The sequence below is a fragment of the Excalfactoria chinensis genome, chromosome 5, assembly GCF_039878825.1.
Source record: "Excalfactoria chinensis isolate bCotChi1 chromosome 5, bCotChi1.hap2, whole genome shotgun sequence".
NCBI lineage: Eukaryota > Metazoa > Chordata > Aves > Galliformes > Phasianidae > Excalfactoria > Excalfactoria chinensis.
The window spans coordinates 16,896,182-16,923,862 of NC_092829.1; the positions used below are offsets into that span (position 1 = coordinate 16,896,182).

Below are 27,681 nucleotides of genomic sequence, written 5' to 3' on the forward strand. Positions count from 1 at the left end.
ACCACTACTACCCTACCACTACAACCATACCACCCTAACTCCATCAACCCTCCACTAAATCATGTCCCTGAGCACCACATCAAAATGATTTTTAAACACACATCCAGGGATGTTGACTCAACAACCTCCCTGGAGAGCCTATTCCAGTGCTTAACAATCCTTTCTGTAAAGAATTGTTTCCTGATATATAACCTAAACCTATCCTGGTGCAACTTGAGGCCATTTCCCCTCATCCTGTCACCTGTAACCAGTGTGAAGAGACCAACCCCACTCTTGATGTAAGCATCTTTCAGATGTTGAAAGAGAGCAATAAGGTCTTCCCTCAGCCTCCTTTCCCACAGGCTGAACAGCCCCAGTTCCTTCAGTCTCTCCTCATAGGTTATATTCTCCAAGCCCTTCACAAGCCTTGTTGCCCTTCTTTGGACCTGCTCCAGCACCTCAATGTCCTTTTTGTACTGAAGAGGCCAAAACTGAACACATTACTCAAGGTGAGGCCTCACCAATACCAAGTACAGGAGCAGGATGACTTCCCTAGTCCTGCTCACCACACCTTTCCTGATCCAAGCCAGGGCACCATTGGCCTTCTTGGCCACCTGGGCACACTTCTAGCTCATATTCAGCCAACTGTCCATCAACAATGTTTATTCTTGGAAAGAGAATTTTACCAATGCTGTTAATCAAGACAGAAATCTAAGTCACAAAGGTGAGCAGATGCATCTTGATCATGCCAGTCACCAGAGGCAGCTAGGTCACCAGTGCAAACATGGCACTCTGGGACATCAGGTCATTCAGAGCATCACCCTAGCAAGCAGGGAGAGCAATAAAATTCTGTGAAATCAGTAGAATTTATACAAAAAATACATACAGACAAATATTTGCATCTCTGCATTTGAATTTCCTATATGTAAAGAATAAATACTTCTTTCAAGTTAAAAAAATAAAAAATAAATTTAAAAAATGTAGCTGTTAATGTCTACTATTTACCTGCCAAAAACACATGAAGCAAAACTTGAAAATTCACTGGAAAATGCAGAATTGTAGTTTTATTTTCGTCATTGGGGGGGGGGGGGGGGGAGGAGGGAGAGAGCGAAGCAACCAAACCTCCTAGAAACTGTCCTCACTGTTGGAAACTGTTGGAAATAAAACTGAAGAGACTTTAGATAACGTTGCACAAAATCTTGCAGAGGAAACAACTAATCACACAAACAGGTAGTCTATTCGTCCAAGCACAAAACTGCAATTTGTATGAGCACTTGCTGTAGAACTAGAGGAGACATCCTGGGTCAGTGAATCCAATTCCCTGCTATCATAAGTAATCATGTCGTATAATCCCATTCATTTCATTTGAGCTCCATCTTAAAACCCTTTTTATGAATTTGCAGAATAAATGCATTCATAGCTAGTTTATATTCATTTGTTCTTGTGTAACCTTGTCCTTTAGCAAAAATAGCTCATCCTCCTCCCTCCCCCTCATTTATTTATAGAAAGCAATCACACATATTCTCAGCTATTATTTTGCTAGTCTAAGACCAGCTCTTTCAGTACCCTCATGTACAGTATGTTCTTCATTCTCCTAATTACCAAATAAATTTGTTTGTATACCTGCTCCAGTTCAAACATTTTTATTTTTTTAATATTTTCTACACTGTTTCTTTTATCAACCAGCAAGGTATCAATAAATACTAGAAAAACTTCATACATTCTAAGATACCTTATTTCACTCCTTCTTTCTCTTCCTCTCTTTTCCTTTCTCACTCTTTTTCTATTTGCCATGTCCAGGTCACACAAGTTTTCTGTCACTGACTCATGAAAATTCTAGTAAGAAGAGTATGTAGCATGGGTAATACTTACGTGCAAGTGCATTTATGTATGTGTCTGCATATACTGCAAGATCCTGACTAAAACATTGTTTCATATTGACAATATATGTCATAGACAAAAGGAGGGAGAAGAAAGATAGACCAACCAAAAGCAGTCACTTTGGAAAATCATGAAGACTGAAACATTAAAGAGATCCCAAACTCTAATTGTCCACATATTTATACATAGCTTTATTCCTTTCTATGCAGCTTCTGCGTAATTAACAACTATCTTATTCACTTACTCACAAGGCCATATATCCTCATATTCATAGAATATTTTATGTTTTATACATAGGAATGTCTAATTACCTATATAGATATCTAATTATTAGCTCCAATTATAAATATTTGTCTTTCTGGATGTAACACTGTAGTTCAGTAGGATGCTTCTTAGCTACAGGGAATGAAATCACTTTATTAAATATTTGTCTATTTTTAATTCTCTGTGTAGGTGTTTATTTTGATATAATGAAAAGAGTATTTTCAAACATTCATTTTATTTTCTCTATCTTTGTATTTCCATATTAGGTTTTGAAGAAACCTGGGATTGGTCAGTACGCTTAAACAAAGCAGATCAAAAGTTAAATGACTCGAACAAGTATGCTTAATGAGTCATTGGCAGTGCCAAGTGGATTAAAACATAGGAGTTGATGAAATTGTTTGAAGTCAGCACAAAACTGTTTTCACTGCTTTTTGCAGAGACGGAATTCCACTGCAGTTTCTGTAATACACTTCTTCCTTCTCTAATCATTAAAGAAGAATTTTACTAAATGGGTCTTCAGTTACTAATATTTTAAAGGCTGTTTTGTTAGTGGTGCTAGTCATAGTTTTTGCTCTCAAAGGTACTTGATTTCCTATGATTTCACAGCAATGGTCATCATTCAATATTTCAGTCATGTAAGTTTAGGTAAGAAGCATGATTTAAAGTTCAGTGACACTACAATCCCTTTCAGAAAAACTCCAGTATAATATTAAAGATACAGGGAATCAAAATGAGTGTAATATCAAAACCAAATCAAGTAAAGTTTAAATAAAATGTGTATAGAAAGATCTAATTTTAGGCTATTTTCACCAAAGAGCATGACAGTAATACATGCTACTTACATACCTGATCTAGAAATGCTTTAACAAAATTTATTTATTTGTAAGGAGCTCGTACTAATAAACAATGATAACATTAATTGTCCCAAATCCTTGTATACTGGAAAACTAAGTCAGTGCAAAAAGTTACTGTATTTTTATTCAGAATTGGAGAAACTCAAATTCTCTAGCAGATTTAAATCTTTTTTTCTCAGAAGCAACAAAGCCATTCAGATTTTTTTTAAAATAACTTCCTTTTATTCTTTTTGTTCTTACTTTACTAAAAATTAAAAAACAAACAACAACAAAAAACAAACACAACTTATCATAAAGATTTGCAAGCACCAAATCTCTTTTAATGTTTCTGCCACTATGCCTAAAAATCAGTGGAAGCCTACCTGGGACATCTTCAATATTTTCTTGATAAACACAATAATTTTCTGATGACAGAAGCTCTACAGAATCTTGCTCAAAATGCTTGAAATGTATTTGAAATAGATGCTTTGATTTAGTGCTTATACTTCAGACCTAAGCAGATATGCATATTTTCCAGTGCTGTTTCATCAGTGACATACAATCTGGACAGATAACAGTTCTCACATTACTGCGATAATGTTATTGCTATTAATAATCTCAAAGATTCTCAGTTCGAAGGCACTGCATAGATGCAGATGGCTTCATAAAGGTCATTATTTTTATAGATATAAAATTGAAAAAAAAAAAATGGAAACTCCATACAATAAGACTTTGTACTGCTGTGTTTCTACTTTCAAAAAGCCAGAAAGGAATTTGACAGGAAGAGTACCTGGAAGAAACTACATAAATAACACTCCAGCGCAAGCTAAGTATATGGCAATATAAATATTGATGTTATTAATGTAACATGCAAGTATAAAACATACTTCCCTATCTTGCATGCAACATGGTGATTTATGTCAGAAAGGCATTAATACCATAGCAATATATTTTACTTTAAAATGATTTATTGCATTCAAGGTCTTTCAAACAGAAAGAGTAACTTGAGGAGCTGCACACTGAGAACAAGAGGAACAGAGAAAGGAAGGAGAAATGGATGTGTTCAGCAAGCAGTAACATAAATGATCACAACACCTCCCAAAGGTTTCTACAGTGCATGATTTAAACTGTTGGCCACAATATATGTATTTCTCCTGTATGAACGTAGTTTCCTAAAGTTAATGGAAATCTGAATATTTGTAAGAGTTTAGCTAGTTGGGCCTATAGACCTGGGATATACACTTAAGAGATTTTATGAATAGGTGCTCCTGCTACAATCTCAGTGTCATGTGTTCCCACTGTCTTCCTAATTACTCACCCACAACTCCAATTGAAGAAAATGATATTGCAGTCTCTACATTTTTTTTTTTTTTTTTTTTTATTTTATTTTATTTTATTTTTTTTCTGAAATGGAGATATGAATAATATGGTAAGAATACTGGTTGTTCCTTTTGTTATGCCAAATGATCAAATCCAGTTAATTAACTTATTTTAAGTAACAGGAAAGTTTCCTTATGTCATCTGTACCAGCCCCATGACTGCAGGCATATTTTCAATTAAATGCATCAGCATTTTGTCAAAGCTAATCTTATTTGTGCCTAGAAATGAGGCTTCCATAATTTTGTGGAGACTACATAATATATTTTTCTCTTAGAAACTATGTTCTGATATTTTGCTTATTTGAAACAATAGCTATAAATAAACATGAGTTTACAGCTAGTGAGGTATGTATTTGAAAGAATATTCAGCATATCAAACAGATTTTTATGTGATAGTCTGAGCTGAATGACTTATAAGAAATCTATTAGCCTGTGAAGAGTTCAAGACTGAGTCAGACAAAATGTATGGCACATAGTTTTACAAATTTTCTTTAAATAAACTTCAAAGTGATTCTTATGTTTGGGTTTTACTTATTTTGGTTTTTTGCTTTGCCCTGTTTTTCACCTGACACTGACTAACATGCAGCACTCAATTTAAATTACACATAGAAATTGGCGTATTAGTTTAGATTCCAGGTACCTTCTTACATGTTGCTAAACAAAAGTCATGCAAATTAAATTCTCTTTGGGAAAAATAGTTTATATGCATGTAATGCAATACAGACTATTATATTACTTACTGCATATTAGACTAATACTTAGTAGAAAACATTCCTGACTTACACTGATAAAATGGGGAGCAAAACCATTTCACATTAACCATGCCTGCGCATAACTCTCTGGAACAAGCTATAGATAACTGATTTGTAATACTGACAGTAATAGCCACTTCATTGCAGTATTCTTCAGAGTTCTGCTGTACTTTGAAAAGACTCACAATGTCCTAGCACTACATACTTCAAATTTGGTTTGTAGATGGAAAAATCCAATATTCGAAGCTTCAGTTTAATTAGGAATTACCTGATTATTATAACAGTTTTAATTCTTGCACTTGGACTGGAAACAGATATTTGCATTATTATCCTGGGCTCCCTCAGTCAGACATATGAATTGTAAGTTTTTCTGAAGAATGGCACGTTACCACCAAAATAAATAAATAAATAAATCAAAACAACATGATAATTCTTACTAGTTATTTTTCATAGTTTTTATTAAGAAGTCAAACGTTCCTTCTTCATTTCATTGACGTGGCATAGGGAGCCTGCTTTGGCAGGGGGGTTGGACTCAATGATCTCTAGAGGTCCCTTCCAACCCCTACAATTCTGTGATTCTGTGATTTCCCTATTGTTATTATTTATGAAAATCTAACACATCATTTGCTTTGGACTAAATGTTCTCACTTTGATTCTGCTGTTGAAAATATGGACTTTATTGCATTTACTTTCTGAACTCTACTCTGAGTGTGGAAGTGTATACCAACAGTCTCACTGTAATCTATCTGATTTGGTGATTCACTGATATTTTTATACATTGATTCATAAGCCATATGCAGCCCCTAATTCACTTCAAACTTTTCATGTAGTTCTGCAAATGCATTGCCATTTCTGATTATTTACAATCTTAAATATGTTTTGCTATAAGACAGTCGGTCTTCTGTAAGTACACTCATATTTCTACTTATCCCATGGATGAAGATTTGAAACAAGAAATATGCCCCTTCATTTCTGGACATGTAAAAAAAAATAAATACAGATTTCATAAGAATAAATCCTGATTTATACTGAAGAAAATCTGTGCTGGAAGTGTGACCATTCATGCATAATTTTTTTGCTTGTTCAAATCTTATAATTCCATTTCCCTTATTGGACATATTTCTTCATGAGAAGACCCAAATAGTGCAAAAATTTCAGATGGATCCTCCTTCATTTCATTTCAGCAATATAAATGAGATATGCAGATTATCAGGTGATTTTATTTTATTTCCAGCTTGGCATAAGGGAAAGAAATAAGGATCTTCATGTGATTACTAGCAACTGTACAGCATGCATGTTCTTTCTCATACCAAGGAGTATCTTTCTACTGAAAACTGCCTGAACACCAAGAAGTATATTGCACTGATTAATTCAAGTTGTAGAACTAACTGGGAGCACACTGCTCTCTCAGATAAGAAATGTTAAAATACATAGAATTGAAGGTCCATGATAGTACAGCCTTTTAATCTTGGTGGGAGGACTTCAATATATCTAGGCTTTTAAGTGTTGCACATTGAGATCATAGAAAGAAGAAAAAGATGAAACAGACATATATGCAAGATCTATTGGGAGTCACTTTTGCTGCACTGCTATTTGCATGTGGAATATGCAGCATCATTAACGTCATTTTACTAATCACTTATCCAGATTTTTCATGTTTACAAAGTCAGAGGAACTATAAATACAATCTGTGTACTCATAAATAATTGTGGGTACAAACCACTATTCTAAATTTTGTGTTCAGAAGGGAATTTCAAAGCTTTTTAATTCTGACTGACCAGGTCTCATATTGCAAATATTAATAACTCTTTACATGAAATTAAATAATTTGATACTATCAAACACTGAAGAATTGTTTTGTATGGATATCTTTCAGCAAAATTTATAGGTTTGTGTTAAGCTACTATACTGATGTGCAGAATGTAAGATTAAACAGAACAGAGCAGAACATAGCCCACTGTTACTTAGAATGGTTTATACCTAGATGCAAAACATCAAGCTTGTTTCTACAAAGAAAAATAAGATACAATTACTCTTACACACTAACTGCCTCAGAGGTACTAGTGAAATTTGTACTGGGAAGAGCCCAGTAAATCATGTTATAAACTAGTTATAAACATCACTAGTTATAAACTAGTGCAGATTTATACACTTTGCTTCCCATTTCTGTCTGGGGACAGCAGCATAAAATCTCACTAAACATTCTAAATATTAACCTGCAAAGCAGCAGACCTCAATTATGTCCAGTAATACTAAAGCAATTTTCTTATACAGTTCTTATCTTCCTTAGACAAAACCATCATCAAAATATGCACAACTGTCAGCTGAATAGAACTGAAAAAGTGGCAAATTGATAGAAAGCATCTGTTATTTCTTCCCCCCATTTCTGCAGTACAGAGTTCCTGTAGCAAGAGAAATTATTAAATTCACTAAAACTGAAGAGTTAAAATTTAATGCAAGTGCCAAAATTCTAGAGTTACATCGATAAAAACCACTATGCTTGCAGTCCTTTGGCACAATGAGATGAAGGTTAGACTGGTAAAATTTTTAGAGTTATATTCCATGCCCATACTGGCCACATGCATATGAAAATCAAGCCTCATTAGATAAAGCAATGGTGGCAAGACTGAAAAATGTCATGGAAAATATTTCAGTCGCAAAGGGTGTAGCAATTGCTATGAGACAGATATAAGAAACATGAAGTATAAATAGATGCCTCAGTATATTATATAACCACATCCACATATGAATCTGAAACTTCAAACTATGCCGTAAATAACTTCAGCAGTGCTGTAAACGTGACCATAAGACCATCTTAAGCCCAAATATCAGTCAACTTGTTAAAGCAAAAAAATAAAAATAAAAATACATATTTATATACTTCATGGGAGAAATTTGAAGAGCATGGTTCTTTACTAATTCAGAGGGAACTGGGGCCCAAATGGTACAGTATCAGATACGAAACCACAATTTTTCCCCTTCCTGCTAAGGAAAGAAGTTTGCTCTACAGTTCTGGCTCTAGCAAGTATCTTAATAGAGAAGTTTTCTTTTTCATGTTGTGGATATTCAGCTACTGTGGACCACTCCAGCCCTAATTTACACAAGACCTATATATCTAACATTAAGCAGCTTTCTGAGTCTGCCTGTGCAACAGTATTCCCTTGATCCAATCCCACTACTTACTCTTCCTTCTGTCTTTCATTTATGATATTACTTCTTACACAAGAAAAATAGTACAGTTAGTTTCTGGCTATGTGCTTCTTATAAGGACATGCACAGTGTGACTTTCACTCAGCTTGGCTTTGTGAGAACAGAGGAAGAGGAGGACTTGGAAGTGAAAGAATGGCTCATCCCCCTTACATAATAAATCTTTTCGCTACTGACAGGGAATGGAAAAATGAGTCTCAGTTAATAGTGGTGCGTTACCCAAGTCCACAACCTTTCATTTCACATAGATCACCGTAAGCTGTGTCTAGATTTCAAATAGAAACAGAATAGTTTTGTATTCAGTAGAAGAAAACCTGTGTCATATTGTCTCCTCTTAAACTCTAAAAGAATTACATTTTCTTGTTATTTGTCCTGGTCTGTTAGGAAAAATGCATCAGAAGCCATAATATTGTTCTTGAGAACAAGAGAGAAATGATGACGAATAAGGAATTTTAATTTTCACTTGTGCTTCATTTCCTTGAAAAGTCTAATAAGAGACTTGAAAATCTGACCAAAAAAAAAAAAAAAAAAAAAAAAAAAAAAAAAAAAAAAAAGGAGTTTCATCCAACAACTTAAAACCAATTAATTTAAAAAAGTTTGAAGAGTGAGTTTTACTTTTTGTGAAAATGGAAATGGAATAGTGAAGTGTTTCACTCACTGGTGAAGCATCACACACACCGGTCATTGGGGCAGTTGTGTCAGTGCAGTTCAGCCTTCAGCCCCACACCTGTCCTGGAGTATTCACACAGCTAATCTACGTGGTTGTCATTCCCCTGTGGGCAGCTATTCACCAGAAGCTGGACTGAGACCATCAAACTTGCATTTTATCACTCACAGAAAGTTTCATTTGAGTGAACAGCTGACATTAACCCACACAGCACTGTCTAACCACTGTGGTTTTTCTTTTCTTTTACGGTTGCTGTGAGTGCATCCTGTCAGGTTCTTTGCTAGACTTTCTGCAAAATTTCAAGGAACCAACTTAGCAGAGTTACATACTGACCCAAATATTATTCCCACCTAAACACTTTATGGAGAATGCTAAAATCATTGAAAGACCATACGCCTCTACCAAAGCAAGAACACATATAAATACCCTCCCCAAAAAAGGACCCATCTCCTTCACCTTAAATGCCTGGATACTGCTGATGAGTGTGGACATTTGCAGTGGCTGAAGGAAGAGAAATCCCAGCCTTTCCATATGTATACACATGCAGAGAGTCTCCGTGACTTCTGTCCTTTCAGTCCCCAGCACTCTTTACCCCTCACCGTTTTTAAAAGTCGTTGTTGAATTCTGTCCCACATTCAGCTGCAAGGTCATGCTACAAGCTCAGACCACAATGTGGAGTTTGATCAATGCCTGACCTACCCAGTGATTTAATCAACAGGACAGCATGAATGCACTAATGATGCAAGAGCAACATCACAACTCCGTGTGTTGCAGTGCACGAAGATCATTTCCTTCAGCATGTTTCTTTTAAACAAGAATAATGAAGACCCACTTCAGTGTCATTTGTTCCCAGTTTTACTCAAATTAAGTATTTTATTACATAATGGAACTCCAGGCTCTTTTAGATGAGAGGTCTAAAGGCAAGAGAAATCTAAACAACATAAAAGTTGACAGGACCCATATTAGATATTTTAAAAAACCAAAGAATCATTACTCCACTTTTATTCCACAAATTTATCTCTGTAAAATGGACTTTCTATCTTCATGCCTGAGAGGAAAATTTGAGATTAGTTACTCACTAGTTACTTTTTCCATCCTATCTTTACTCCATATTCCATATTTCTCCTTAAGGTTAACATGCAGACTGCCTGAGGTCACAAAAAATGAGGACATGGAACAATATTAAGAGGAAATTCAAGCTCACCTAGTCTGATTCACCAAAGCAGCCAGGATTTTATTGTAGAACTAAAACACAATAAGATAGCACTGTCTCTCCCTGATAATTCACATGTGCTTTTTCCACAACAGAAATAACTGACAGAACATCACAGATCTTTCTCTTCCAGCTCTTCCTTGATTGTACATTGTCCTACTTCTCCTCTCCAATAAATAAGATATTAGGTGTTTAAAACTGTGATCACTGAGAAATTTCATCTTCCTGATGCACTGAAAGTTTTGTTGTTGTTTTTTTTTTTTTTAAATTTTTATTTTTTATCTCTGTGTCTCATTCAGCCTGGACAGTTTTGATTACTCACTGTCATCCTGTTTTTCACCTTTATTTTTAAGTCACTTTCCCTTTCCTGCTTTTATCCCACCTCTGCAGAATATTGTATATTCAAATAAAAATAAAAGTTTCCATCTGAATTACTGTTTATTTTAGTTTTCATAGTACTCTTAGGATACTTCGTGTCTTCAATGTATCTGATGTAGCAGATACAACAGAATGAGCTCCAGCTTTAAAAAAGAAGTTCTCAGCTGAACAGCAAATTCAAAATTCTGATTCAGCCTATGCTGCCACATGTATTTAAAAAACAAAGACAGACAAAAACAGGAGAGAATTGTGCTGCTACCAGAATATAAATATATTACAATGGAAGTACCCCAGAGGGTGAGAGGGTGTAAAATGTCATAGAAAGGCTACTGATTTTTTATGTTATTGTTTGTCTTTCTTCTAGTATGCAAAAGATAGTCTTTTAGCATAACATTAAAGGGGGTAAATAAAAGCCTTTTCACCAAACATGGTTGTCATTCAGTACAAGACACAGGGCTATAAAACACCTCCTCCCAAGTTCCCCAAAAGACATTCAGAAGAACTAGTTAGTTTGTGAACAATTACTGTTGCTATCTGAAATATAAAGGAGTTTATTCTCCCTGTGCTTAAAGAAGATCATCCTTCCACAGCTAGATGCCTAGACTGCAGGATGTCTTCTCTCAATGAGCACATGTATAACCAGGCAACCATTCAGTAGCTTGTAAAATATGATTGCATATGAGATATTGATGGCCTAAGGGAAGTTCTGAATATCAGAGGTTCATAATTAGAATACCTATGCATTTGATCCGAGAGAGTTTTCATCAATGTCACAGAGATGAGTGGTTATGAATTTCAGAGTCATCTCTGCCCATACTGACTGATTTATGCACTTTTGACTTTGGACAAATGAAGGGCAAAGAATTAAAGCCAAACCCTTCTTCCTAGACAGCCCCTTATCCTTGGGGGGGGGGGGGGGGCTGAAATTTATGATATCCCCTCCTAGTGTTCAGGATCAAGCCCTTGAGCTAGTAACTCATAACCTCTTTATGCTTATGCCATCCATCCGCTTTCAGTCATTTTTGTCCTCTTATCTGTAAATCCACAGTTGCAACATGTAGGATGTGTGGATCTGCTGATAAGAAATTTTTGCAGGAAAGGGAATCTGGGCAGAAAAACAGTTCTGTTGCCAGAGCTCCTGGCAGCAACCCTAACATCTCATTAATTCCAGATTTATAAAGATCCACTGTGCTGATCTGAGGATAGAGCTGAATGTTTGAATTCTGTGATAATAGACTAACTAGTTGAAACCTGTATTTAGTACCAAATATTAAGTTAAATAGATACTGATAAGATTACACAGTGTAGGACAGTACATTGTTAACATCATGTTAACAATGAGAATTCCATAGCTCCTGAACTGGGATTTTTTATTTTTAACTTTTTAATTTAATATTAAATCATTGATTTTTAATGGAATTTTACGTAACTAAAACCTAAAGCACTAGAGTGGAGACAGATTCACCGCTATGTAGAAATTCAATTGCAGCATTCTTTTTAAAACTATATCAAACAGAGTACCAGTTGTGGAAAAAGTAATTTAATAATTATGAAGGTGAAGAGCTAGGCGACAAAGATAAACAAACCAGGAAAGATCATACAACTTCCATATCAATATTCTACAGTATCACAAACTGCACTGCCATCTACTTAAATAATAATAAAAAGGAAGATGCTAACTAAGCATTAGAAGGAAATTATTTTGCTAAATGATCTTTACTATCCAAGTGCTTTCAGAAAGCTTTTTTTTTTTAATTTTTTTTAATTTTTATTACAATTTGTGTGAATGCCTGTACATGCAAATTCATCACAATACCACATCCATTAAAAAAAAAAAAAAAAAGAGAGATTCTGATAGGTAGACAGAGCAAATAAAATAACCCTTCTGCCAGATGCTCTAGCAGAGGCTCAGGTGTCTCTGAACAACGATAAGCAACTTGGCTTTGCCAGTGGCATCCAAAACACACACACACAAAAAGAGAGAGAGAGATGCCCACTGTGCTTCTTTTTTGCCTGAGTATTTTCAAAACTGTAATGGTAGGTGCTGCTCTCTGGGTAAAAACTGTTGCACTGCACTGCAAAAGAGTAAGGTTCCAAAACTAATTTTGTCAAAGAGTGAAAGTACTTTCTCAAATAAAAAAAAAGACTTACACTGGCAAGATGCATTTTACAATTTACTGCAGAAATGCTGCAAGAAGAAGCTCTTCACTGAGCAGTATGGCACAAAGCCAAAATGAGCTATTTCAAATATCACTGTTGGGCATATACCAATTTGATACACAGGATTTAGCAATACAGCTGGGAATGACTCTGTGTGGATGTGTTCATGTTCTGTTAAATTTTAACAGTCTCTGACTGTATACTCATCTTCAGCATGAGGAATTTTGTTTGTAGACTACTAAATTTGTGTTATATATACAGAATGATATCAGTATGAATAATAATGATTTTAATTTTTTCTTTTTCTTATTTCCTGTCAGAAATTAATTTTCTAAGGGCAGTTCAATGGATGAAGTCTCACATGAAATCTTTGAAAACATTTAAAGCGAGGATGTAATTTTTATGAGTGTGAGTTATTGGCTAGCCTTTTCCAACTCCAGATTTTCTGGTTCCATGAATTACATGGAGACTTATAGTAGTGGATCAGTACAATAGGACACAATATACATTTAGAGATTTAGCATATGAAAATAGACTCCTTCTGTCCCTCTACCACCAAATCCACATTCATAAAAATTCAAGTGTTTAGAGGACAAAGCTCCAATTTATTTATTTATTTATTTATTTATTTATTTTTAGAAACACACAGGTATCTAAACTGTTATGAAATAAACAGTAAATTTTCAAGTAATACAGCTTAAGAGAGAATGCTTAGTCTAGGAGTGCTTGCAGCTAACACCAAAGCAAAGTGGTTAACCATAGGAATAAGGTAAACCTAGATCAGTCAGTACTGTGACCTGTGAAACAAGACAAACAAGATGGCTAAATGGAGTACATTTAGCTTGATGCAAATCTTTCAGTGACACAAGAAACATCACTTAGGAAAAACTTCCTAGATCACAAGTGAAATTATAAGGTAACACAAGCATCTAGAGTTCATTTAGAGACACCTCACTTGGTTTCAGCTAACATTTTAGGCATGCAGTAGGCTTGCTACCTCACTAGAATAATCATTCATTAAATGACATGCATACCCAATGCCTTGACTGTGGATAGATTTTGCAGAAGTGCTACTATGTAGGTTATGTCTGTGACAAACACGCATATTGCTAGAGTCCTAATATGGATGTAATCCTAGTCATTTAAATCACTTCTATCTACATAGCTTATTTCCACAAACATATGTGAAGACACTGCTAATGAAAGCATACAACCATACAATCACTGATGGGATAGTATCATCTTCAATTACAGCTAAATGACATCACTTTGGGGGTATTCAAATTATTACTCATGAGTAAACCCTAATCATAAGAAGAGTGTCTATGAAGTTAACTTGCTATTGAAGAGAAGGATTGAGTCTGGAATCAAATAATTTAAAAAATAATCTTTACACTGTGAAATTCTGTCTAAGCACAGATAGGTTTGCTACAGACTCCTTCCATTCACCTTGGGAATAATATTGAGCAATACCTCAGTATTTTAACCAAACTAGAGACTTCCAGTATATTGGGGAAAATATATATGTTCTTTTTCTCTTGTTTAATTTTATTTGCAAGTCACCAACAAAACTATTTTAAATGAAAATTAACTATAAGTTTTTAAGGGTCTGAGGGTGATCTCCATGATTATAGACATAGTTACCTATGTATGTTGCATGTACAGTAATTATAAGTTGTGTTTCTTCTTTAGAACTACTAACATTAAATCTCTTATTCTTTCAAGAAAAGTAGTTTTGGTCTAAAATAATGTTTATTTCTTCTTGTAGTCATTTACAATGACACTGTGAATGTCATACACATTTTAAAACAGGTCAAATACTGCAGTTCTTTTCCTTTGTAGGAAAAGCATGCAGGAAATCTCTAGAGAAAGAAATAGTTGCAACTCTGAACTTACAAGCCTAGGGCTGATGACCCTAAGACTGCAGTTTGACCAAGGTTTGGTACTCTGATGTGCATCACTAAAGACTCCCAGCAGTGCTAATGCATGCTGTGAGAGAACTGCATCCTTTCCCTCCCTGGGCTGCCTTCTCCCACATGATGTCTCTTGGTTTAACTCTTACAGAACAGCTCTGCAAGGTAAGAGTTAATCATGCAACTATATGGCACTGGACCAGAACTACTGTTGAGAAAAGCTTTTCTCTTCAGCTTAATTTTCCCTATGTGTTTTGATGAGAGGATAACAAAGACTGCTAGCAGGAATTGGGAGTGACACTGCTGCACACAGATTTCAGTTCTGAGAAGGTGCTGATGAAGCTTTTCATTCAAAGCTCTGACCTTTCCTGCTCTTAATGGGTCACAGAGTATTTCCGTACAGTTTACAGTACTTACTACAAGAAGAGCCCAGCATCTAGTCTACCGAGACTGTGCTGGAGTCACTATGCATGACAGTAAATGGCTAACAAATCATGGAGATTAATCTAAATCTTTTGCTGTAATCCTTTAATTCTCCATCAAGATCCCTGACATTAACATAATTTTGTCAGAATAGAGACTGTAGAATAGGTTCAGATTAATTCAATCATAGATAACATGACTTAATGAAGGAACTAATTTGATGTCTATGTGATTTTTTTTTTAATTGCATTTTTGAGATAATTGGACTTCACATGACAGCCTGACCATAATAAAGAACTTTCGCTAAAGAGAACTTTTCCCCCTCTATTCAAATGGCTTAATTGTCATATGGTCACAAATGATGATAAAAGAAACTAAAAGCTATCTTCTGCAATCCATGGCTCTAGACATATCCCCATAGGGGCCAGGATTTACAAAACTAGAATGCACACTGTTACAGTAATCTATAGATTACTGTCCAAACTACCTCTTAAAATTATTTTTCCTTTTCATATTACTTTGATTGAAGTCTTTAACCCATAACTGTCACAGAAAATTACAGTGTTAATTTATCTTATGAATATGTGGCAGCGATTAATAATTATGAAAATGGCCTTTTGATTTGAAAGCCAAGTGAGAATGTTAACCATGACCCTTAAGACTCTGCTTCAAAAGCAGCAGGTCCTACAAAATACTAACCAATCCATGTCGGAAGCAAGTACCCTCTCACTTGAGGCTGAAGTAAATTTCTCTCTTTCGAGTGTAGCAATGATCTTATCCTGCATATCCGACCTATTAAGTTTTGTCTACAAGACTGAAGGAGCAGTTTCAATGACAGTACACCTTTGAATGATTAACAGTTCGACCAAGTTGCATGTTTTTCTATGTTATGCTAGAATAGATGTGTTTTTAAAGCATGACAACAACAAATATACAAATTAATAAATAAAACAGTTGGAGCTTGAAGTAGAATGCACAGAAGATTGCTTCCAGGTAGAGCAGATAGATAGCACAATATTTCTTTTTAGAAGAGATGTTTTATGGTTGTATGTGTCATTAAGTTTTCAGGAATGTTTTATGATGGACTTGTTTTAAAATGTTGCTAGTATTTAGTTTTGATTCAGTTCAAATAGCTACATCAGAAGAAGGAATTGAAGAGGGAAAAACAATATGAAAACAACAACAAAAGATGTTTAGCTGCCTAAATCACCGATTTAAAAGGAACGTATAAAAAGTTCCCAACAGTCTTCACCAGTGGATGAAAATGTTAAATTTTACTATTCCTGAGAGGTGTTATTTGACGTGACTAGAGTATAATTTGTTGAGCAGATAACAGTTTTTTTTCAATGATTCCTTTCTGGGTATTACCTACGGATTAAAGATTGGGTCTACTTTAAATACATGAATAAAACATCTCTGTCAAGAAAAATATTTTAATGACTTTTTTTTTTTTTATATGTTTTTTTTTCCTTAAAAGAAGTCAGTTACTTGAAAGGAATAGGTTATGTATAGCTTTAGGGGACTAAATCTCATATCTTTAGTGTATGGTAAATTAGCCTATTGCACAATAATAGCTACATATCATGTTTTTCTTCTTCTTCTTTTTTTTTTTTTTTTTTTTTTTTTTTTTCCCCCTTAAATAAATATAAGTTTCACCAAAAGAAAATAAAATGTATTTCTTATACCTTTAGGGCAAGTTCCAGTTCTTTTCATTTCTTGAAGAAATAAATAAAAAGCATTGACAGAGAAATTTCTGAAATGACTGCCAAGGGGGAGAGAAGGAAGCACCTAAAACCATCATATTACCAAGCGCTGAGGTAATCAACCACAGTCTGGGAAATGTCAAACAATGGTATTCACCTACCCAAAGATACTGATGGTCAAGTCCTCAACTGCCATTTATAATCACTAACTAAAACATGGAGTATAGATGTGGATATAAACAAGAGACAAATTAGTATTGGGAAGCTGGGTTTAATAATCCACTAAAAGAGACCATCTGTTTATAAAGACCCCCTTTTCCTTGATCTCTGACATGTATTCCTAATATAGACACAGCTGGATATTTTATTTTTTTTTTCATTTTTTAAACACCCTGCTACTATAATGTCTACTTATAATATATCTGGTCAGACTGTTTGTCTCAAGTTTCAGATATTATGTAAGCACTCAAGGGCAATAAAATTTCACATACAGTCATCCAACTTTAAAGTAAGTATTAAACCATCAGACCAACATAAATGCACTTTCTTAGTTACTGATTTTTAATATGACTATATTCTTTTTATTTTTCAGATTTTTTTTGCAAATGTTCATTATCTCTGGAACAGGTTTCCAAAGTTCAGAGTTGTTTTTTTTTTGTTGTTGTTGTTGTTTTCCCTTTTTTCCCCCAAGTTCTTGACACACATTTGGAACTAGAGTTTAGTTTTCTTGTTTTCCTGTTTAAATTACTAGCAAAACACAGTTGGTGACAGGTATAGTATTGACAACCTGACAAGCTAGATGCAGGAATAAAAGACCAAAGTAATACAAAGCCTGTGTTTCCAAGCCACAACAGAGGGGAAGAAAAAAAAAAAAAAAAGGAAAGAAAACACCTCTGACTATACACTTTTCACAGATAGAGGTCACTAATGGACTGGATTTGAATCAGTCTGGTAACAGCCTGAAAGTAATCTTGTGAAAAATGAACTCATTTTGAGATTAAAGAGGTAGTAGAAATGATTAAGAAATAAAGTTCTCACCTTCCTGGAAACAATATTATCCTAAGTGTGCTTTCTTTGTAGTTCTTTAAATAGAAAGTACAGTACAGGAAAAGCCTGATAGTGATGTTTGTTTTAAATTCTTTTTGTTTTCTTGATCTTGGTAAAACTATGTCTCTCCATCCTCTCTGCAAGAAGGGTAGGGAAGTCAGCCTTAATGACATGCCATGTTTTGGGTACTGCTATTTTAAGCATTTAAAGGTAAGCACATTATTTATTCTTAGAAAAAAAATCATAGCCTATGTAATGCAGATTCCAACTGGGAGGGTGTAGGGTTCCGGAAAGGAGATATGTCTACATCCTAAATCAAACTACCCAGCAGGCCAGGATATAAATGTGACTTGTAACAGTGGCTCAAATTAGATCCAGACTCTCAAAGCCAAATACAGATAACATCACCTTATACAAAGTATAGGGTGTACATGTGTGTAAGGAGTGAATCTTTTAAGAATGTTGGATGCATTCCAGCACAACTTCTCCTTGCTACAGACTGGAACTTTGAAAAAAACACTGCTGACTGTTAGTTGCAGATGCTTGTATAAGACAGTGTACTTGCACAGTGCTCTGACTTTTACCTATAGTACTATAGTTCTTCACTATCACTTTTAACTGCTTAACTACCTTATCAGGATAGAGAACAGCAGTTTTAATACCAAATCTATCAGTGGTAATGATGTTTGAAATCTCTCCCATCATTTTTGAAAACAGGACCAACATTAGCATCTCTTACATCATTTTGATTAAATCCCAATGACAGCATTACATATATTAACTCTTTAAAAGAAAGAAGGAAAGAATGGTGGGTAGGATTACAGATATGATACCTATAAAAAGTTTGGAGAAAAAAATTGCCAGGACAGACCTTTTCTCCCTTCCAAAAACATGCATTTCTAAAACCAACCCACAAACTCTCTCTGAAAATGCAGTTGTTTAAAGGCGCTCTTGGAAAAAGGTGATATCAGAGAAAGAAAAAATGAATGCCCCACAGAAGTTGGCATTTGTTGTAACTCAGGTAGTGATCAATCTCAAACTTTAAAATGGTTTAATCTCCCTACAAGCACTGCACTAAGTAAACATATTTTTAACATACACCCTCTTTCTGTGCATGTGTGTGTGCATGTTTGAAAGAGGTCTGACTTGATTTAGTATCGTTTCATGCAAGGAACCTCTTCCTTTCTCTTTAGCTGAGCTCTGCATTGGGGAAAAAATAATAATAATAAATAAATAAATAAACAAAAAACCAACAGCATCTGAAGAATCTAATCAGTACTTTCCACACACTGTACAGGCATTTACACGGATTTGTGCCTTGGATTTATTAGCTTATTGTAAGCCTTAAAACAGATTTCCTCCATTAAAATTAATTAAAAGCTCCTGTTGACTGATTCCCACTATGGAAAGGAGGTGGACAGTCTTACTTCCCTACTTTGCTACTGATTTCTTTATCTTTCACGCGATTATATCTCATGCACTAGAGAGATCTTTTCAGCTGTGATTTCTTTTCGCGACCTGTTTCTCGGCTCATTATTCCCCTCCCCCTGCCCATCCCCTTTGCAATATTTATAATTATTTTGCCAGAGATCACCGTCTAACTTAGGAGCTCTATGAGGGGGTCCTTTGTACTCCCATTCCCTTCACCTCGCCCCCACTCACTCACTAACCAGCCTCCGCTCCGGGGGCTGCTGATGGAAACGTGACAAAACCTCCCGGAGGCCTCAGCTCCCTGCTCTCCCAGTTTTTTACACCTCGGAACGCTGGCCAGCGTGGACTTCGACGACCGCCGCCACCGACTGAGCCTCATCTTTTGAAGTTCCTATTTTCTCCAAACCACCTCCCCGAACGCGTCTATGGTCGCTCTCGTACGCGCGCTCTGCCAGTTTCCTACAGCAGGAGGGCTGCTCTGTGCGGCTCCTGGCGGGGGCTGGGGGCTGCGGGCTGCTTTCGACATCGAAACGAGCCCGAGAACCTGGTGACTCGGGTCGGCTGAGAGCTCCTGACCCGAGCACTGCGGTACAACCGCCCGCCGACCCTCCTCACACTTGCCGCCGGCCATTCATAAATTGTGCGTGTGCCTGCTGCCGCACACTTGCAGGCACGGGGCTCTAATGAGGCGCACGCGATCCCGGCCCCTCAACTTTGCCTTCTCAAAAGGTACCGGGGTTTTAAATCGCCTGGGCTGGAATTACCAGGAAGGAAAAGAGAGAGAAATGAAATCCCAACTGTACCTGACAGTGTCTGGGAATCCCTCGCCGGCACCGATCATAATCCCCCTCCGCGCCTCTGGCCCCCCGCACCAAAACTTTTCCTCTGCCGCCGCCGCTCCTCTCTTCTGGCCGCCGCCTGCCGCTCCTGGCCAGCCCCTGGGGCCCGCTGCCCGCCGCCGCTCCTCTCCGGAGCGGCCCCCGCGCCTCCCTCCTCCCTTAGGAGGCAGCGGCATCGTCCTCCCCCCTTCTCCACCACCTCCTCCTACGGCGCGCAGCCCTCGGCTCTGGCATCCCCAACGCACTTTCTCTCCTCGATTTGCTCCTTTCCCTCGCCGCTCCTCCTCCTCCGGCCAAAAAAAAAAAAAAAAAAAAAAAAAAGAAAAAAGAAAAAAAGAAAAAAGAAATGAGAAGGGGCCGCGAGGACGTTGCTTTCTTTTTTTCTTTTCTTGTTTTTTTTCTCCTCTCTCTGTCCTCTAGAAATGGTGAGAGGATCACATGAGGAGCTGGCACGGAGACCCAGGACCCTTGGACGTCGGAGGAGGCATCGAACACACAGATGTGAGTGTATGTGTGATTGCGTGCGGCTGGCTCCCTCCGAGCGCCGCGCCTGCCTTCAGCCGGCGTTGGAGGCTGATCTTAGCAGTAACGATGCCTCAGATCTGACTATTCCCTGCTAATGTGAGTCGTGCCTTTTTTTCCTCCCTGCCTGACACCCCAGGGAGATGTTTACAGTAATGAATTCAGTTGATAGCCATCTCTCTCTCCTCTCTCTCTCCCCTGGAGTCCCTCCCACATTTCTAGTTTAAAGAATGCTTGGAAGGCAGGGCTGCAACCTAAAGCTTTCCAAGAGGCAAAGTCAGGCTAGGTTTTCTCTCTCTTTTTTTTTTTTTTTTTTTTTTTTTTGGCTCCTGCTTTTAACCCATTACTTGCTGATGGCAGCTCAGCTCCCTCCCTCCCTCCGCACTCCTCCCCGCCCCCGGCTCGCAGCGAGGGGCAGCAGCGGGCGGGCGGTGCTCCAGGAGTGCGCGGCCCCCATAGCGCGCCCCGCCTCGCCGGGAGCCGAGGCGGAGCGGAAGGAGGGTGTGGGGATCGCTGTGCTCCGTGGCGGGCGGCCACAGTCGCGCTGCTCGGGGGTCCTTGAGGGGGTATCGGAAGGGAAGGCGGGGAGCAAGCTGGTCCGCGACTTGCGGACCTAACCGGGAGATGCCCTCGGTAGCTAAAATCAGAGCCGCGCTCTCCGCCAACATGGCGATATTTCATGTTCTGCCGGCGCCGAGCCCGCCTCTCGCCCCTTTCCTTTCTATTAATCTCCCTCCCCCTTGCGAACTTTTAGGTGGGCAACAGCAGCACTGGATAAATATAACACAGAATGAAAGTCTAGCCCTCAGGGAAGAGTCAGAGCTCCTTCAGTATTCCGTCTGGTTTTCATGCTCAGCCAGGAAAGCTTTAAAACCACTGGGGAAACCACCTTTTGCCCCAAAGGGTTACCAACGCCCCCGTACTAATCCCCTCTGCGGCACTTCGTGTGTGTATATCGAGTTATCTGGGCTTGTTTTGGGGTAACCCAGTTCCCCAGTAGGTTCTTACCTTGTCCTGACAAGCCCAGGTAGAAGAGTGTTTAACACCGAGAAGCACCCGGGCAATGCGATGCAGCCGTCAAGGTAGGATGTGGGGTGTGAAGATTTGCCTCAAATTCCTCCATTAGCAAAGAAAATGAATAGCATGGCTTTGGCTGCGAGTTACTTTAAGAGAGAGAGGCTGGGAGGGGATGGAGGAGAGCTGATCAATGCCATGTGTCCAGGAAACAGAAAAGGCAACCGAAATGCCTCGGGGTGTGCTTCCCCCTCACCCCCAGCTGATTTTAGCTCAGCCTTTTCGCTCCTTTCAGGAGCTGATTCACTCTCCATTGTCTCCGCACCTCCCTCTCCCTTCTGTAGGGGAGGGCTGACTCACTCCCAGCTTCAGAGGCGTTCCGAGCAGGCGGGTCGCAGGTCAGCCTGGCCCGGTGCGCAGCGCGCGACTTCGCCCCCGGGTCTCTGTCCTGCGGGGCAGTGGGAGGGCGTCGAGTGTTACAGCCCCCAGCCGAGCGTGCTGCCTTCTCGGAGAGGGACTTGCGCCCTCACCTACGTGGACACGGGGAGGAAGTGCGAAAGTGGGAGCGCAGGTAGCTTGGCGTTCCGTAGGGGGTTCGGTGAGGGAAAAAAAAAAAAAATCTGAGGGGGAGACATCGCCACATCTCCTAGCTTCCCTGAGAGGAATTGCTGTCTCGGGGCTCCACGCCCCCGTGATGGAGCCTCCACTCTCCGAGTCCCTACGCAGGGCTCGGCCACCTGCACGGAGCGGTGCTGGCGCGGCTCAGAGCCGCGGGGCTAGCCGCTGTCCCCGGCAAAGAGACGGAGTCGCTCTGAAGTCGAGTCTCTGCCTGCAGCTCCCAGCTGGTCCCGAGGAATGAAAGGAGCAGAAGCCCCGCTGGGTCCAAAGGTGAACGAACAACCTTTTTCAAAAAGGTTGTTTTGGGTCCTCTTTGACTTTTCAAGACCTGTCTTCTTTTGTTGGATTCTTTTTTAAGCTCTACATACTTTTATAGCACTTATATGTGTGTGATTTATGACTCTTTCCTGAAGCTGATGGAAAACCGGTGCATTTTCCTCTGAACGTTTCCTCATCCTCTCTTCACCCGTCCCTACTATTACCTACCTGTCGCTACCCTAGGCAGAGATCTGGAAGAGCGCGCCTCAGTTGATCAGGACCATTTCTGCTCCCTGACCCCCTCCCCCTCCACCCTCCCTTCCTCCCTCCCTCCCTCCCTTCGACACCGAGCAAAGTGGAAGCACGAAAACTCCAGCAGGGCTGCTGTCCTGCCCCGGGGCTCACAGGGGTTCCACCTGCAGCCCACGCTTCACATCAAAGAAGGATACTCAGGACACACTTCGGTCATATCAAGATCGTGTCAGTCCAGAAGAGACTTTAGTCATTACCTGCTCATGCGGAGGTCTCCGGTAATCACCCAAAGCCCACCGGGTCCGGCCGGTTGCAAGGGGGGAAAGTAGCAGAACAGCTGGGCTCCGGCATGGTAGTTTTTTAAGGATCACCACCAAGGTCTCTGCTTTCCATAGCTGCCGATGATCACCATCGCCCAAAGGTTCTTTCAAGGAAAGGAGGAAGGAAATATACTTCCCAAGCCTCTGTCCAGCCGGTCGTTTGACCCTGAAACCGCCGATGACCGAGGAACCCCCTCCGCAATGTTAAACGCCCGTAATTTCCCTCTGCTTCTCCCCCGGCGGCTCCGGCGCACCGCCACCGCGCGATCTTATCGCCGCGTGATCATTATTCACCGGTGACAAGCGGAGATGCGGAGCTCCTAAGTGAGGGTGACGGATTTCAAACGCGGTGCTGCGGCGTGCACAGCCCTCAAGACATATTCTTCCTCAAACTTTGCCTAGCAAGCAAGTCAGCGTCTTAACCCTTTGCATCCCTGCTTGTCGCACGGGCACCACTTACTTGCTGGGGGGCACTTCATTACATGTCATTTTCTGTTCTTGAATTGAAACAAATCTGAACCACCAAGTCTGGGGAGCATTTGGAGTGCTGAATACTTCTGTGGTTAGAGACTGGAAAAATCCTCCCGGCAAAGCAGTCCCTGGGGGACTCACCTTTGTCACCAGGTTTGGTATGCAAAGCGCCGCATGCATAGTATGACAGAACTGCATTTTGTTCAGCTTGATGTGGTTAAAACTCCGTATCTGAAAGCACTATTTCACTCAGACCTTCAGCTCCATCTCCTTTACAGGTTATCAATAACAGCAGAGCAAGCGAGAAAGGAGCTTGTTTCTATGGGGGATTATTTAAAGAAAAACAACAACAACAACAAAAGCCTTTTTGATACATGCACTTTGTAGTCAGAGAAAATATTTACCACTAGCAAACTTCAGCATGCCAGAACAGGTTTCCTCCGAAGCAGAGGAGGTGCTAAAATGAGGGAAAACAACAAGAAGGAAAAAATAATAATAATAAAATAAAATAAAAAATGCATGTGCAGTTCAAAGCTGTAAGGAAGTGCATGAAAGCTTTCCAAAGTCAGTGCCATGAGCTCAGAGGAGCCTGATGTCAAGACGACGTTGTAGTACTGTAACATGGAGACATAGGGAGGATACAAGGAAATCTGCAAGGTCCTTTAGGATTCTAATATTCATTTATATGTTTTCTCTAAGTTGCAATGTTTGCTTCCTTTCCTTGCCTCCCCCACCCAAATAAATAAATAAATAAATACCACACCAGTGTACATTTATACTCATTTACGCATCGTATTTATAGTAAAGGGTGGCATGAGGACTGATTCCGCTCAGACCCGAGTGAGGTTCCCAGGCCGGCGGGCGGTGCCTCCCAGATGCTCGGTGAGCTCTGCGGGCTGCACGTCCCGCGGCGCGGCCCAGGTGGCAGCAGAGCACAACGCTCGGCATGGAGCCGCAGCTGGGAAAATCTCCCCCATTTTCTCCCTTCGGCACGCTCTGTTTAAACTGCTTCTCCCGCCCCCTTCCCTCAATTATTAATCTTAGTTATAGTCTGGTTGCTTGGGCTTCATTTTTTATTATTTTTTTTTTCTTCTTCCCCTCTGTAACTGTGTGAAACATTTATTTATTTATTACTGAACTGCTTTGCAGGGTTGAAAGGCTGTAAACTGAGAGGAAAACGTAGCGTTTTCTTTAAATTATCTTTGATTATACAAGATAGCTAGCGTGAAGTGATGGCCTACTGATCCATAATGCATCCTCTCTTGTTTTAAAGTGGATGTGAAGTAAGGTAGCATTAAAAAAGTTTATGAAAATGTGTCTTCTTTAGAAATGTCCATAATTTTTTTTTTTTTTCAAATTATTATTATTATTATCATTTTTCCTTTCAGATATAATGCCAGAATCAATGTTGCTGCTTGTAAGACAAAAAGTAAAGGTAGCTGGAAATGATTCTGTGACTGGGAGGCTGGTCTAAAATACACTGAATATTCTTTCTGTTTTTATCAATAATGGCATATTTTTTATCAGGCTTTAAATTCATGCAACTGACAGAAGAGAAAAAAATGCAATGTGAATTCATCATCAGTTTTTTGTAAAATCAATTATTTTTAAAAGTGTTTGAGGAAGTGGAGAGCAGAAGAAACAGAAGTTGGGGGAGGGCAAGGAGGAGAGGAGTTGCCTTTAGAATGGCAGACTAATGCGTTATTGAGATATATTCTGTGTTGAATTCTACACGAGTTGAAGGGCTGAATATGTTCTTTTCCCTCTTAATGAAACATATGAAGAACTTTGACTAGAATTACATTAAACTATAGAACCCCTCTCCTCCAACAGCTTTTCTCTGAGCTTTCAAGTCTATAGTGCGATTAAGATGAAAATATCGAATGGGTTCTGAAGCACACTTTTGTGATATAACTCCAATGGTAGTTTTCTGCCATTTTGAAATGTAGGGATTAGAGCCTGATTTAGAATAAAATTAATAATAAAACAAAAATATATCATTTAACTATTCCCCCTCTCATCTCTTCCTTCCCACCTCCTTTCACTTTAGCCCACTGCTACTTTCTGGTTTTTCAATAGTTAGGTATAACCTTGTAACACTGTCTATAATGCCTTGGGATGTAACACTTCATAGATTTAACTTACAAGAGGCATTCCCTTCTTCTCTCCAAGGGATTTCTGCATTTAGCTTTTGACAGTATCTTGACAAACTATTTCTATTGGCTGCCTTTGGCCACCCTTCTCTCCCTTGTTCCAGGACACAGGGATCTGAGCGTTTAGTAGATTCTTAAAATTAGTGGTCTTAAATACTTAGTCTTTAATACTGAGCAAGAAGATTCAAGGTGTTCTGTTTGCAATTTCTTTGTCAAGTTGATGGACATAAGAACATAAATTGGTCAAAATCTAATGAGAATAATTCTTTTTGCTTTGGTGGTTGTGATAGGGATTTATTATTCTTATTGGTTTTTTGTTTTGTTTTGATTTCTTTTCTTATTCCCTGCTAAACACTTTAGAGAGTCAAATCAAATTTTGTTCAAAATTGTTCCACCCAGATGCTATCTGATGGCAGCCATGTTATAAGACAATAGATGAGTAGGCAGGTCTGAAATACAAAAGTATTATATAATTTTTGAAAAAATAAAAAATCTTTTTTGTTGCACTTTTGTAACCAAAGAAAACCGTGACAAATCACATTGCATATTGTACCACCTCATTTTAAGCAAAAATTCTGCAGGAAAGAAAAAATTCTAAATCACTAAATCACTAAATCATCTTAATTTTCATGCTATAAACACTTGCATAGATATGGATTAATTCAGACAGCCATTAATTGTATCTGATGAAACTGGAGTAATTTGGATGGCTGAATCACAGTGGACGTAATAAGCACGTTCTTATACTTTTTTTTTTTTTTTTTTTTCTCTCTCTCTCTGCTTATTTGTTTGTTCTTAATGTATGCAAAATACAAGAGAAAAATGGAAAGACAAGAAAAGGAACTGGCTGAAATTAACACACAGTCAAAAGAGTTTATTTATGATGGGCCTAGCTACTTATTAGGCTGATGAGAGTAGAAAGCATGAGTAAAATCTTGTGAATAGCATTGAAGTGGTCCAGGTAAGCTATTTCTTTAACAAATTCTAAGCAAAATCACAAAGGTCTTTTTCGTCATCATCACCAGTTTTTAAAATAATAATTATTTTTTTTTTTCCTCTGATTCTGTCACTGAGCATTTACCTTTTAGGAAAAATAGTAGATGCTTTTGTCATCAGTACTCTAGTTGCACTACATAGAACTAAAAATCCACCTCAGTGGCATTACATTAATTATATTTGTTGTTATGCATTCACCCGCCTTCTTTCATTTTAAGTGAAGGAGGCTAGAAGGCAAACTATCAGTCTGCTCTAGGAAAAGCATCACTTTCTGATTGCAAGGCCATCTTCCCTGTCTCACAAAGGATCTCAAGATCTCACACCTTCTGAAATTCTATAAGTTTTTGTATTATCAGGGGAATGGTTGCAGTTACTGCAGTGTCCCTCTGAATGATCTGAGAGTTTTCTTTCAGCTCGATAAACATGAAAGAACAGTTAATAAAATTATGAGTATTTATAGAATTTAGGTGTGAAAAAATAACTTAAAAACAATTTTATACTACTACTACTAATAATAATAATAATATAGACCCCTAAGCCTCATACCATGGCTTTTATAGATGTATTTATTGTTTTCCATGAACCAAATCACAAAAGACTAGCAAACCATTTCTACAACATTTAAAAAGTCCTTGAGCTCTACCTGCTAAATCTTGTTAACCATCTTTCAATTTCAGAACAAGTTAATTAAATGCAATAGGATACAAAGAAGAATGTGGATTTTCTATTGCAATTTATTGACTTTTACTTTTTCTGGACTAATCCCTTGATTACTCTAAGTAGGTAATGCCACTTTGTGAAGCTGTTTCTAATCCTTTCTGTTTATTTTAGAACATACCACTATAAAAGTGACATGTGAGAAAGAAAATTGTTTTCAATTAAGTAAAGAAGAAGGTATAAAGACATTACCCTGACCATTAAGCTTGATATGAATGAACAACATGCATTTGTGTCTTGGAAGACCAACAGTGTCCTGGACTACATTAACAGAGGGTGGCCACAGGGAGA

At 38.4% G+C, this 27,681-nt stretch overlaps 1 protein-coding gene across 5 annotated transcripts in view; it reads right to left on the reverse strand.

The window, feature by feature from the left end:
• The window catches only part of FLRT2 (fibronectin leucine rich transmembrane protein 2), a 62,516-nt gene extending 38,215 nt beyond the window's left edge, over window positions 1-24,301 (reverse strand). The window contains exons 1-2 of one of the 5 annotated variants that reach the window (XM_072337304.1): window positions 21,600-24,301; window positions 20,034-20,353 (exon numbers count right to left, since the gene is read on the reverse strand). The gene's annotated coding sequence lies outside the window, so the exon portion shown is untranslated. Of the gene's footprint in view, window positions 1-20,033; window positions 20,357-21,599 lie in introns of all 5 variants that reach the window. The other 4 variants (XM_072337305.1, XM_072337307.1, XM_072337306.1 and 1 more) reach the window with 4 other exon arrangements.
• Between the last annotated feature and the right edge of the window lie 3,380 nt (window positions 24,302-27,681).